At 40.4% G+C, this 11,876-nt stretch overlaps 1 non-coding gene across 1 annotated transcript; it reads left to right on the top strand.

Moving 5' to 3' along the window:
- The first annotated feature begins 10,043 nt into the window (after positions 1 to 10,043).
- Positions 10,044 to 10,147, top strand: LOC112761837 (small nucleolar RNA R71). Its single transcript, XR_003182211.1, has one exon. It is a non-coding gene; the product is annotated as a small nucleolar RNA R71 (small nucleolar RNA).
- Positions 10,148 to 11,876: the final 1,729 nt, after the last annotated feature.

Raw genomic sequence — 11,876 nt, 5'->3', positions numbered from 1 at the left:
GAGGGAGATACCGTCACCACTACCGCCGTCTTTGTCGCTGTTTGTGGAGCAGCGAGGAGCGTCGTCATCGAGGCCACGCCGTTCGTCACTGCCCAGTCGCCGTTCTGCCTTCCCTGAAGCCCGTTCTGTCGCCTGAGAACCACCACGAAGAGGAGAGAGCTCGTGCGTGAAAGGTAACACCGCTGTGCCTTCGTCATGCCTCCATTACCATTGAACTGCCTTGCGGTTTCTAGTCCCGTCACGTCTGGTCGCCGTCGAGGGAACTGTCAATGTCGCGGTTGTGAGCATGGTCTTCAAAGAGAAGAGAACGCAATGAGAAGAGTTGTGTCACATTTCTGCCGCCGTTGTTGCACTCTGCTGCTGCTGCCGCATCTCACTAAGCCGTCGCTAGAGGAGGAGGGCTCGCCAATTCTGCCTCTGCTTCTAGTTTTTAGAATTTGGGAAAATGCCACTATCGCTGCTGTTTGTTGGGTTTAAGAGCGCTGCTGCTGTTCTTGCTCTGTTCTACCACCATCAAGTTTGGAGGAGGACGCTGCCACTGTCACCATTGAAGCTTGCCAGGGAAGGAGCTATTGACAGAAGAAACTGCTGCTGCAAGTAGTTATTGTTGTCGCTGAGAACCATTTTGTGGCTACTGGAACCACCATCGGAGCTGCTGTTCAGTTAATGCCGCTGCCTGGGTCGCTGTGGTACAAGACGCCGTTGATGGAGCTGCTCTGTTTATTGATTCCCGCAAGTTGCGACAATGAGGTAGGGGATTTAACGTTTTTAATTTAGAATGCCTACAAAGTTATTTAGATTAGTGCAAATGGTTAACAATGGTTAAGAATTTCTTAATCGACGTGAATGACTTGAAATGCATTTGAAATTGGTTGGTTGTTATGATTATTCTGAGCTGTCTGAAATTAGATGCTGTTGTGAATAATGATTAATTTAGTGTAATTTATTAAATTGAAAAATGCTGAGCTAATTATTGAAAAGCTGTCGAATGAATAATTGATGAATTGAGTTTGGATTGTTGCTGTGAATGTATGGTTTTCTTATGAGAAAGTGTTTGGTGGAATTAAGTTTGGAATGAAGTTGTGGGAGTAAGATTGGTGTGGTATTAAAACTGATTTTGATTTGAGGCTGTGAATTGTGATTTGTGAGCCATGATTGAATTGTTTGAAAGTGACTAATTATTCGAATTCCTGGTTATGCTGATTTCTTGATTTAGTTGTGAAATTGAAATGTAATTGATGATGGTGGATAATGTTGCAAGCTTGTTTGAGAAATTATTGGTTACAGGATATGTTAATTTGACTGGATAATATTGTACTGAGTGTTGAACTGATTCAAGCTTGTGCTCGGTTTGGAATTGTTGTGATAATGGTTTAATTGTGACTGCCTTCTGATTATTTCATGGAAATTCAGATTTTAGTTGATTATGTTGAGTTGGTTGTTATTGTTAATTTAAGGTTAACCAGAGTTGATTTTGAGAACGGTTAAAGGATTGAAGGTTGATTACTAAAGTATTTTCTTAAAGTATGATCTTTTGAATAAATTGGTAACTTTGCTAATAACTAAATAACTTTAAAAATAATTGGAAATGTGAAAGGATGGTGTTTGGAATATTAGTTATGAATTTTCGAAGCTGGATTGATTTACTTTTAAAGAATGGTTTATGAAAACTCTGATTTTAATTCATGTTAGAATGTTGATCGTTAAACTGGTTTATGATGAAATGATTATTGAGATTTTGTTGTTATGAGAACTACTGATAAAAGGGCTGGTGATTTGTTGAGAAAGAAGGAACCCGTAAGGGTGACTAAGTCCGAGTTTTAGGGGAGGTGCTGCCGAATTTTGATAAAATATGAGGTTTTATTTGAGAAGTTATTTTACCAGACTTGGATTTGGAAAATGATATTATTTATGTTTTATTTAGTTAAGAAAGGAATTACTCTATTTTAAATTTGATTTACCAAAGAAAGGTCTATGTTTCAAAATTAAATTATTTAAGAAAGAAGCTATATCTTGAGATTGATTCAATATGAAAAGAATTATGTTTTAAGCTTGAAATAAAGGATTACTTTGCAGAAGTTTGGTGAATTTATAAGGTTTGAATCCGAATGATAAAGAGAAATGGTTTTGATGCACGGAAAACTTGTCTCATAACAAATTTCCTTCGACAAGTGTACCGAATTTGTCGTCAAGTAAAAACTCACAATAGAGTGAGGTCGAATCCCACAAGGATTGATTGATCAAGCAACTTTATTCAGAGGAATGTTCTAGTTGAGCGAATCAGAAATTGAGTTGAGAATTGCAGAAAATTAAATGGCGGGAAAGTAAATGGTAGAAAGTAAATTGCAGAATCTTAATTGGGAATGGGGGAATTGCTCATAAATGTAAATGACAGAAATTAAAGAGAATGGGTAAGATCAGAAATGGGGAGTTCATTGGGCTTAGGAGATGTTGCATTCTCCGGATCAATCTCATTTTCATCTCTTCCTCAATCAATGCACTCATTGATCTCCTTGGCAATCTTAAGTGATTGAATTACAATTTCTTGTAATTCAATCTCTCAAATCTTAATCAATAGCCAATTCCTTGGTCAATTGCTCATGAGAAGAGATGAAGTATGGTCACTGATTATACCACATGCATTTCCCAAATCAAGTATTGAGAGGATTATAGTCACATATCCATCCAAACCCAATTTGGTCCAACATGAGAAAATATTTCTAGCTTGATCTATTCATTCCTCTTCCAAGGTTCAGAAGAGATCCAAGTATGAATAGTTTCTTTTCCAAGATCACTATCCAATTGGATGAAGATCGAAAGCTTTCAAGTAAAATCAAGAGAAAAGATAGAAGAAGAATAATGAAAACTAGTATTGATCCATCAAATTACAACAGAGCTCCTTAACCCAATGAAAGGGGTTTAGTTGTTCATAGCTCTAGAAAATGAAAACAAAGATGGAGAATACATGATGAAAACTAGAACAGCAAACAAAGTAAAATACAGGAAGTAGTTCTATGCTATTTTTCAACTCCTGGGACTCCCAAATAAATTCAAAGCTACTCCTATATATACTACTCTTCTCATCCTCTAGTTGGCTCTTCAAGTCTTGGGCCTTTGGATCTTGAGTTTGAAGCAGTTCTCTTCTTCATTTGGGCTTGGCTTTACTTGCAGAGAGAAAGTGTAAAGTGGGCAGAGACTTTAGCTAAGGACGTTAGGGGTGTTAACGTTTAGTGAAAATATGAATTCGAGAACGTTAGTGACAATCAACTTTCTCACTAACGTTCCTAAGTGAAAGCCACGTTAACCTCAACGTTAGTGGCACAAACGTTGCCACTAACGTTGCCTCTAGGTCCTTCGCACACGTTATTGGGACTCAACTTTCCCAATAACATTGAAAAGCCCCCCTTTTTCCTACGTTAGAGCCCACGTTAATTTAGTTAACGTGGCTATTTAACGTGAGCTTGCCATCCTTCGAGAACGTTAGTGACACTCAACATTGTTACTAACGTTCCAATGTGCCCCCATGTCTCACGTTAGAGCCCACGTTAACTTAGTTAACATGGCTCTTTAACGTGGCCATGCTTAGCCATCCCCAACGTTAGTGACAATGTTGAGTGTCACTAATGTTAGTTCATTATTTACTCATCCACGTTAGCTTCCACGTTAACTAAGTTAACGTGGGAGATAACGTGGTTCATAGTGGCTTGTGTGGCTCCTTCCAACGTTAGTGACAATGTTGAGTGTCACTAACGTTGGCCATCACCTTCTTCTTTCACGTTAGCCTCCACGTTAACTAAGTTAACGTGGCTCCTTGGGGTTGTGTGGTTGCTTCCAACGTTAGTGACAATGTTGGGTGTCACTAACGTTGTCGACCACCCTTGCCTCTTCACGTTAGCTCCCACGTTAATCAAGTTAACGTGAGAGTTAACGTGGCATTGTGCACTTAGGCCAACGTTAGTGACAATGTTGAATGTCACTAATGTTTGCCTCCTTTCCCCATTTAACGTTAGAGGCCACGTTAACTAAGTTAACGTGGACTCTAACGTGGCCACTTATGAGCATTGGCCAACGTTAATGATAATGTTAAGTGTCACTAACGTTGGCTCAAATTCCCTTCTTCACATTAGAGTTCACGTTAACTTAGTTAACGTGACTCTTAACGTGGGTAATGATGGCTTCGAGAGCGTTATTTGCAGTCACTTTTCTCATTAACTTTGCAAGTTACCTCCCATTCCTTGCTTCCTTTGGTCCTGAAATCAAGCAATAGAGTGCATCAAAGTTCTAGTCCAAGTCATGGGTAATGCAGCATACAATTTGTCACTAAATTCATGCAAAATCCTCATGAAATCATGTAAAATGCACAATGTATGCTTGAATCCAGGTGTAAGTGAATATCTATCCAAACCTAGCTTATTTCCTAAGAAAATGCATGAAACTACCCTAAAACAGTAAAGAAAAGGTCAGTGAAACTGGCCAAAATGCCCTGGCATCACAACACCAAACTTAAAGCTTGCTTGTCCCTAAGCAAGTACTAGAGCAAGAGAATGATGAATGGGATGCCAAGAGAAATGAGTCATTCTTGTGGAAGTAATGTCCCTGGTTTTATGGTGGTTTCATGCATAGCAACTTAGGTTCATTCCTGGCTTTCAGACCTTTATCATATCCTAGAATACTCACTGTGATTGCATCCCATGAAACTTTTATTTATTGATTGTTTTGTTGTTATTTCAGGGCTTATTTGTGTTCTTAGGCTAAGTATTCTGTAAAGGGGCAACTCTTTAAAATAAGCTTTCAGCCAACACTCCCGAACCAGTTGGTTCAAGGTGCTAGGTGTTGAAGCACCCCTAAGGACTTACTTGCTCAAGTCTCTCCCCCATACATACACACCACAGGCATATAGTTTATTCATTTTCTTTACTTGAGGCCTTGGTGTCCAACACCTCTTTGGGTTACTAAATGTTCTGTGGTGAGGGTTACTCTTGATAGTGGACTTTTAGCTGATAATCCCGAGTTAGTTAACCCAAGTTACGAAGTGATAAGGCACCCGTAAGAGCTTATTCATCCAAGTAGATCCCTCACACAGGAACACCACAGACACATGCCTCAAGATTTAAAACCATTGGTGCCTACCCTTATTGCTTACTCTTTTTCTTTTATTCCTTAACCTTGATTATTCTTTCCCTTTTTCTTATTAGGATCTTCTTACTTAGCTAGTCTTATGGGGTGTGTCTCAAGCATAGTATTCATGACAGATAGTTGTCTTCCCACCTTGTGGTTGAACCAACTTAGCTAACTTATGACCATACCACAAACTCATGGATTTACTCCCTAGTATGAACTCTTCTCTGGTCTTTTGAAAACAATCATTCTCTTTTCATTTGATTCAAAAGGGACGAGCATACGAGTAAGTAAAGGAATGGTGCAGTAACATAAAGATCAGCACACAGAGAACTCTTCAACACACAAACTAAAAAAACAGAATTCAAAAAGGTTTAAACTAACATGGAAGCAAGTTCTACTTCATACAAGATCTTCCTTATTTAAAGCATAGAAAAATATGGACCAAAGAAGGAACTCCACCACCTTTTACTCTTGTGGATGTCCATGCTCTCCTTCTTGATTGCTTGTGCTCCCACTTCCCTTGCCTTTTCCAAGAAGCTTCTTCCAGAAACCACCATTTTCCATCTTCTTCTTGAGTGTCTCCTTTTGCTGTTTCACTTTCCTCTCTTCTTGTTCTACAAAATCTTTTTGGACCTCATCATATGTAGGGATGGCATAGTGTAGCTGATGCATATTACTGGACATGTAGTTCAACTTGGCTTGAGTGTTGATGTTGAACTCCTCCCGATGTAGTTGTCGTCCTTCATTAAGTACAGTGAACTCATTGAATGCTTTCATCTGGGCTAGTTGTCGCTGATTGAGTTCCTGCAAATGCTTATCTTGACGTTCTTGCCTCTCAGTAACTTAGTGGATGGTTTGAGTGAGCTGGGAGTATTATTCTTGTTGCTGCTCTATTTGTTGTTTCTTCCACTCTTCTTGTTGACTCATCCAGTTCAATATTTGCTCTTGTCCTTCCATATGTCTCACCCCCAAGTCTTCAATAGCTCTTAGAAGGTGATTCATATTCAAATCGGCTGGGTAAGGATGCTCTCCCTGTTGATATTCTTCCTGATGAGACTCCTCTTGGTGAGCTGCTTCCTTTGCTTTTAGTTTCCCTATTTGTGGCCTTCTTTGTTGCTGAGCAGGTGTGGTATAGGTCATACGCTGGGTTATCATTAGCCTCCCTGGGTTAACCCAGTCTGGATTACTATCCTCAAAAACTACTTTGGCCTTTGTGCACAATCGGAGAATGGTGCTGGGGTACCAAAGCCTGGCACCTGATTCAAGCTTCTCAGCTGAATCTTGAATTCCCTCAGCTATAAGTTCATGCCCGTTGATTTCTCCACCTTGTACTAGGCAATGTACCATAGTTGCTCAATTAATATTTACCTCTGAATTATTAGCAGCTGGGAGAATAGACCTCCTCACGAGTTCAAACCACCCCTTGGCTTCTGGGCTAAGGTCTCCCCTCTTGATGAACCGGGGTCTCCCATCTCCATACCTCTCCCAGTCTGCTGCTATAACACATATGTCAGTCACTATCTTAGTGAGCTCATCATTGTCTTGGCTTTTACTTATCCTTGTATGATAGCTAGGCTCATCAAAGTGTGGTGATTTCAGGTGAAGAGTTCTTATTATAGCATTTGGACTGAAGTCTACCTCCTTTCCCCTTACATAGCTTTTGAAGGTTGGGGCTCTGGTTTTGTCTTCTCTGACCACATTTGCGTAGAACTCTTTGATGAGGTTTGCATTGATCTTTCCCTCTGGATTGGTGAGCAATTGCCACCCTCTTTCTTCAATCTTCTCCCGAATCTGTGGGCATTCGTCTTCATTGATTTGGAAGGTTAACTATGGCAGTATCTTTTTGAGCTTTATCCGCTCAAATTCTCGTTCATGGAAGGCAGTCTTGAATCTCTTCTCGTCGAAGGGAATGTTCTCCGTTGGTTCCTTCCTCTTCTGCCTCTTGGAGCTTGATGATGCCATGAATCAAGTTAAAGCAAAATGGGTGTAGTGAAGGGAAGAGATGTGGGATTTAGAGAGTGGGAAGTTGAAGAGTGGGTTGCTGGAAAGTGAAGTGCAAGGGGTATGAATTTCGAATGTGGAGAGGGTGTGGATTTGATTCACTTATATAGAGAAGTGATGAAGAGATGAAAGGTGTGGATTGATGGGGTTGGTGTATGATGAACGGATGGGGTTGTGTATAGAGTAAGCACGAGGATTCTCAACTTTATGTTAGAGTTGGTTCGCTTCCCAAGTTTGTTCTTCCTCCAATGTTGCATGGCAACCATTCCCAATGCATTCCCCCTTGAGGCACGTGTGTAGTGCCCTCTTCATGAAGTGGCCGAATCCTTTCCCATTAAATTGTCCAATCAATCTCTTTCAATGCTCCTTTCTTTCCCTATAAAGATCAAATAAGAAAAGTAAGAAATATCATAAAAAAAATCAATTTAGATTTTTACAGCTAAAATAATAAAGAGAAAAAAATTAGATTGTTTATTCATGAACTCCAACTAACTAACTAACTGTGTATCCCTTTATGCATTTTGGTGGCACCATGGGGTGACACCAAACTTAGTTTGAAGCATTGTGATGAAAAGTTCTGTTCAAAGCTCCAAGACTAGAATGCTCTCTGTTGCATTCATGCTTTCTTGGTACGCTTTGAACACCAAACTTGTTCTTCACTATATACTGCAATATAAGGACTTCACCAAGTTTGGGTTGGAATTTATGAATATTGACTTATTCACTAGTAAAAGCTAATAAAACATGGGTTGCCTCCCATGAAGCGCTTCTTTAGCGTCACTAGCTTGACGTTTCTTCTTCATCAGGGAGGTTGATAATGCTTCAAGTCCTCCCCTCTTGCCTTGGACTTATATCCATTGGTTGTATCAATGATCTCTACATGTTCCAAGCAGAGGACTCTGTTAATAGTGAAGACCTTAGGTAACGGAGATGGTACAGTGGGGACATTAGGGGGGATATCTGGGAAGTAAGCTGAGATCACTTTATCTCCTGGAGAGAAGTCTTCCGTAGGGATCTTCTTGTTCCTCCACCCCCTTGGTACCTTCTTCTTTGTCCCTTTTGATGTTGCCTTGCTCTTGGTGACTTCTTCTAAGGGAATTTTGTTGTTGTGTTCACATGCCTCTGGTGGTTTAGGTTCCTCCAGCTTCTCCTTGAGCTGTGACAATTGCTATTTGCCTTGTTCCTCATGCAATGGGGTTTTAGGATGTGTTGGTGGTGCATCAGTGCTTGTTTCCTCTGTCAGCATCTCAGTATGATCATTGCTTGGTTCTTTATTTTCTTGGTCAGCTTCTTGGGAAAGTTTGAAGACATTGAAGCTGAGTTGCTCATCATGGATCCTCAATATTAGCTCTCCTCACTCCACATCTATGAGTGCTCTGGCTGTAGCTAGGAATGGTCTTCCCAATATGATTGGGTGAGTGTGACTCTCTTCCATGTCCAAGATGATAAAGTCTGTGGGAAGAAAGTATTTCCCCACCTTTAACAACACATTTTCCACCATTCCTATTGCTTGTTTTTGAGTTTTGTCAGCCAGCCTGATGACCACATCTGTGGGCAATATCTCATTGATCTGTAGTCTCTTCACCAGGGCTAAGGGCATTAAGTTGATGCTTGCTCCCAAATCGCAAAGTGCTCTATCAAACATTGTTTCTCCTATGGCACAGGGGACATGAAAACTCCCTAGATCTTTTCTTTTCGTAGGCAACTGTGGTTGAATGAGGGCACTGCACTCCTTGTTCATCACTATAGTTTGGCCTCCCTTGAGTGAGCTTTTCCTAGGAAGTAGCTCCTTCATGTACTTGATGAATGCAGGCATTCGTTGGATAATATTGATGAATGGTATGTTCATATGCAGAGATGCAAACAAGTCCAGAAATCTTGAGTATATTCTCTTCTCCACAGCACCATTGAGTAGCTGGGGGAAAGGTGCATAGAGTCTCAGCAGCTCCTGTTTCGATATTTCTGGTTCTTGGTATTCTTTTCCCTCCTTCTCTGTTGAGGTATCTTCAGGTTGTTCTGACAGCTTAATTGGCTTGTCCTCAATCTCTTTATCACTTATAGTGACCATCTTGCAATCTTCCCATCTTACTTTCTTTGTTTCACCTCTAGGATTCTTCTCTGTGTCACTTGGGAATCCATCTGTGGGTTTGGGAATTTGCTCAGAGAGATATCCTACTTGAGATTCCAACCTCTTGATTGTGTCTCCCTGGTTCTTGAAACTGGCTCGCACTTCCTCCTTGAACACCTTGTTGTCTTGGATATCCTTGCATATGCCTTCAAGTAGATTTTCAATCCTTGAAATTCTTTCATTAAGTGATGATAAGTCAGGCTGAGGAGGGTTGTTTTGGCCTTGATACGAATGTGGAGAGGTGTTGTTATTGGGATGTTGATATGGTCTAGAGGTGAAGTGTTGGTGGGCTGCATTGTTTGGATTTGGGCGCCTTTGATCAAGGCTTTGGTCTTGTTGATTTCCCCACCCAAAGTTTGGGTGATTCCTCTATCCAGGGTTGTAATTCTTGGAATATGGATCATGGTTCTGCCTAGGTGAATTCCCAATGTAGTTGGCTTGCTCCTGACTACCCTCTGCTTCTTCATTCACTCCTTCGTGGGTTGTTGATGAAGTGGAGATTGCTGCTACTTGGTTTCTCTCCATCTTCTTGGTGAGGTTAGCCAGCTGCTGGGTAATGAGCTTGTTTTGGGCCAACAGAGCATCTACATTGTTTAGCTCCATTACTCCTCTTGTGTTCCCTCTTTCGGAAGCATAGAAGTAGTCGTTCTCTGCTACTATTTCAATGACATCTATAGCCTCCTCAATGGTTTTCTTCTTGTTCAAAGATCCTCCGGATGAATGGTCTACGGCCTTCTTTGACTCATAAGAGAGCCCTTTATAGAAAATGTGCAGCTGCACCCATTTGTTGAACATGTCAGGTGGACACCTCCTTGTCAGGTCCTTAAACCTCTCCCATGCCTCATATAGAGTCTCACCATCTTGTTGCCTGAAGGTTTGGACCTCAGCTCTCAGCCTATTGATTCTTTGAGGAGGGTAAAATCTTGCTAAGAATTTGTTCACCACGTCTTCCCAAGTTGTCAAGCTTTCCCTTGGGAAGGATTCTAGCCACTTGGCTGCCTTATCCCTGAGTGAGAATGGAAATAAGAGCAGTCTATAGGCGTCAGGATGAACACCATTAGACTTCACTGTGTCACATATTCTCAGGAAGGTGGTTAAATGTTGATTTGGGTCCTCTTGGACACTTCCTCCGAACGAACAGTTGTTCTGCACAAGGGTGATGAGCTGTGGCTTCAGTTCAAAATTGTTGGCATGGATGGTTGGCTTTTGAATGCTACTTCCACAGTTTCCTGGGTTTGGATTGATGTAGGAGCCTAAAACTCTTCTATCCTCCCCAGCATGATTTGCTCGACCTCTTCTGCCATGGTTGTGAGCCTCTTCTTCATGATGGTTTTCCATGTTTTCTTCCATGTTTGGTTCAAAGTATTCCTCAAAGTGTTCCTCCTCTTCTTCACCACCTACTACACGTTTTTCTCTTGCCTCCCTCCTTAGTCTAAGGAAGGTTCTCTCAGGTTCAGAATTAAAGGAAGTTGAAGCCCCGCTTTTTCTCCCTGTCATACAACCAACAAGTACAAGCAAAGAGAATAGGTGCAAAAAGTATATCTGTCAGAATTACTGTTAGTGTGAGTGATGCAATATATCAAACAGTTAGTGGGTTAGTGCGATGAAGTGTAAATAACAAAGAAAAAGTAGGGGGAAGGGAAGAAATTAACTAAAGCAGGAAGTAAATAACTCAAATAGAAATTTAAATCAAACAAAAATAAAATGCTCAATCTAGTTATCCTCCAATCTAATCATTGTTGATGCACAATCAATCCCCGGCAACGGCGCCATAAACTTGATGCACGAAAAACTTGTCTCAAAACAAATTTCCTTCGGCAAGTGTACCAAATTTGTTGTCAAGTAAAAACTCACAATAGAGTGAGGTCGAATCCCACAAGGATTGATTGATCAAGCAACTTTAATCAGAGGAATGTTTTAGTTGAGCGAATCAGAAATTGAGTTGAGAATTGCAGAAAATTAAATGGCGGGAAAGTAAATGGCAGAAAGTAAATTGTAGAATCTTAAATGGGAATGGGGGAATTGCTCATAAATGTAAATGACAGAAATTAAAGAGAATGGGTAAGATCAGAAATGGGGAGTTCATTGGGCTTAGGAGATGTTGCATTCTCCGGATCAATCTCATTTTCATCTCTTCCTCAATCAATGCACTCATTGATCTCCTTGGCAATCTTAAGTTATTGAATTACAATTTCTTGTAATTCAATCTCTCAAATCTTGATCAATAGCCAATTCTTTGGTCAATTGCTCATGATAAGAGATAAAGTATGGTCACTGATTATACCACATGCATTTCCCAAATCAAGTATTGAGAGGATTATAGTCACATATCCATCCAAACCCAATTTGGTCCAGCATGAGAAAGCAGTTCTAGCTTGATCTCTTCATTCCTCTTCCAAGGTTCAGAAGAGAACCAAGTATGAATAGTTTCTTTTCCAGGATCACTATCCAATTGGATGAAGATCGAAAGCTTTCAAGTAAAATCTAGAGAAAAGATAGAAGAAGAATAATGAAAACTAGTATTGATCCATCAAATTACAACAGAGCTCCCTAACCCAATGAAAGGGGTTTAGTTGTTCATAGCTCTAGAAAATGAAAACAAAGATGGAGAATACATGATGAAAAG

This window comes from Arachis hypogaea, chromosome 16 (assembly GCF_003086295.3).
Source record: "Arachis hypogaea cultivar Tifrunner chromosome 16, arahy.Tifrunner.gnm2.J5K5, whole genome shotgun sequence".
Lineage (NCBI taxonomy): Eukaryota > Viridiplantae > Streptophyta > Magnoliopsida > Fabales > Fabaceae > Arachis > Arachis hypogaea.
This window is presented reverse-complemented; position numbering and strand designations above follow the sequence as displayed.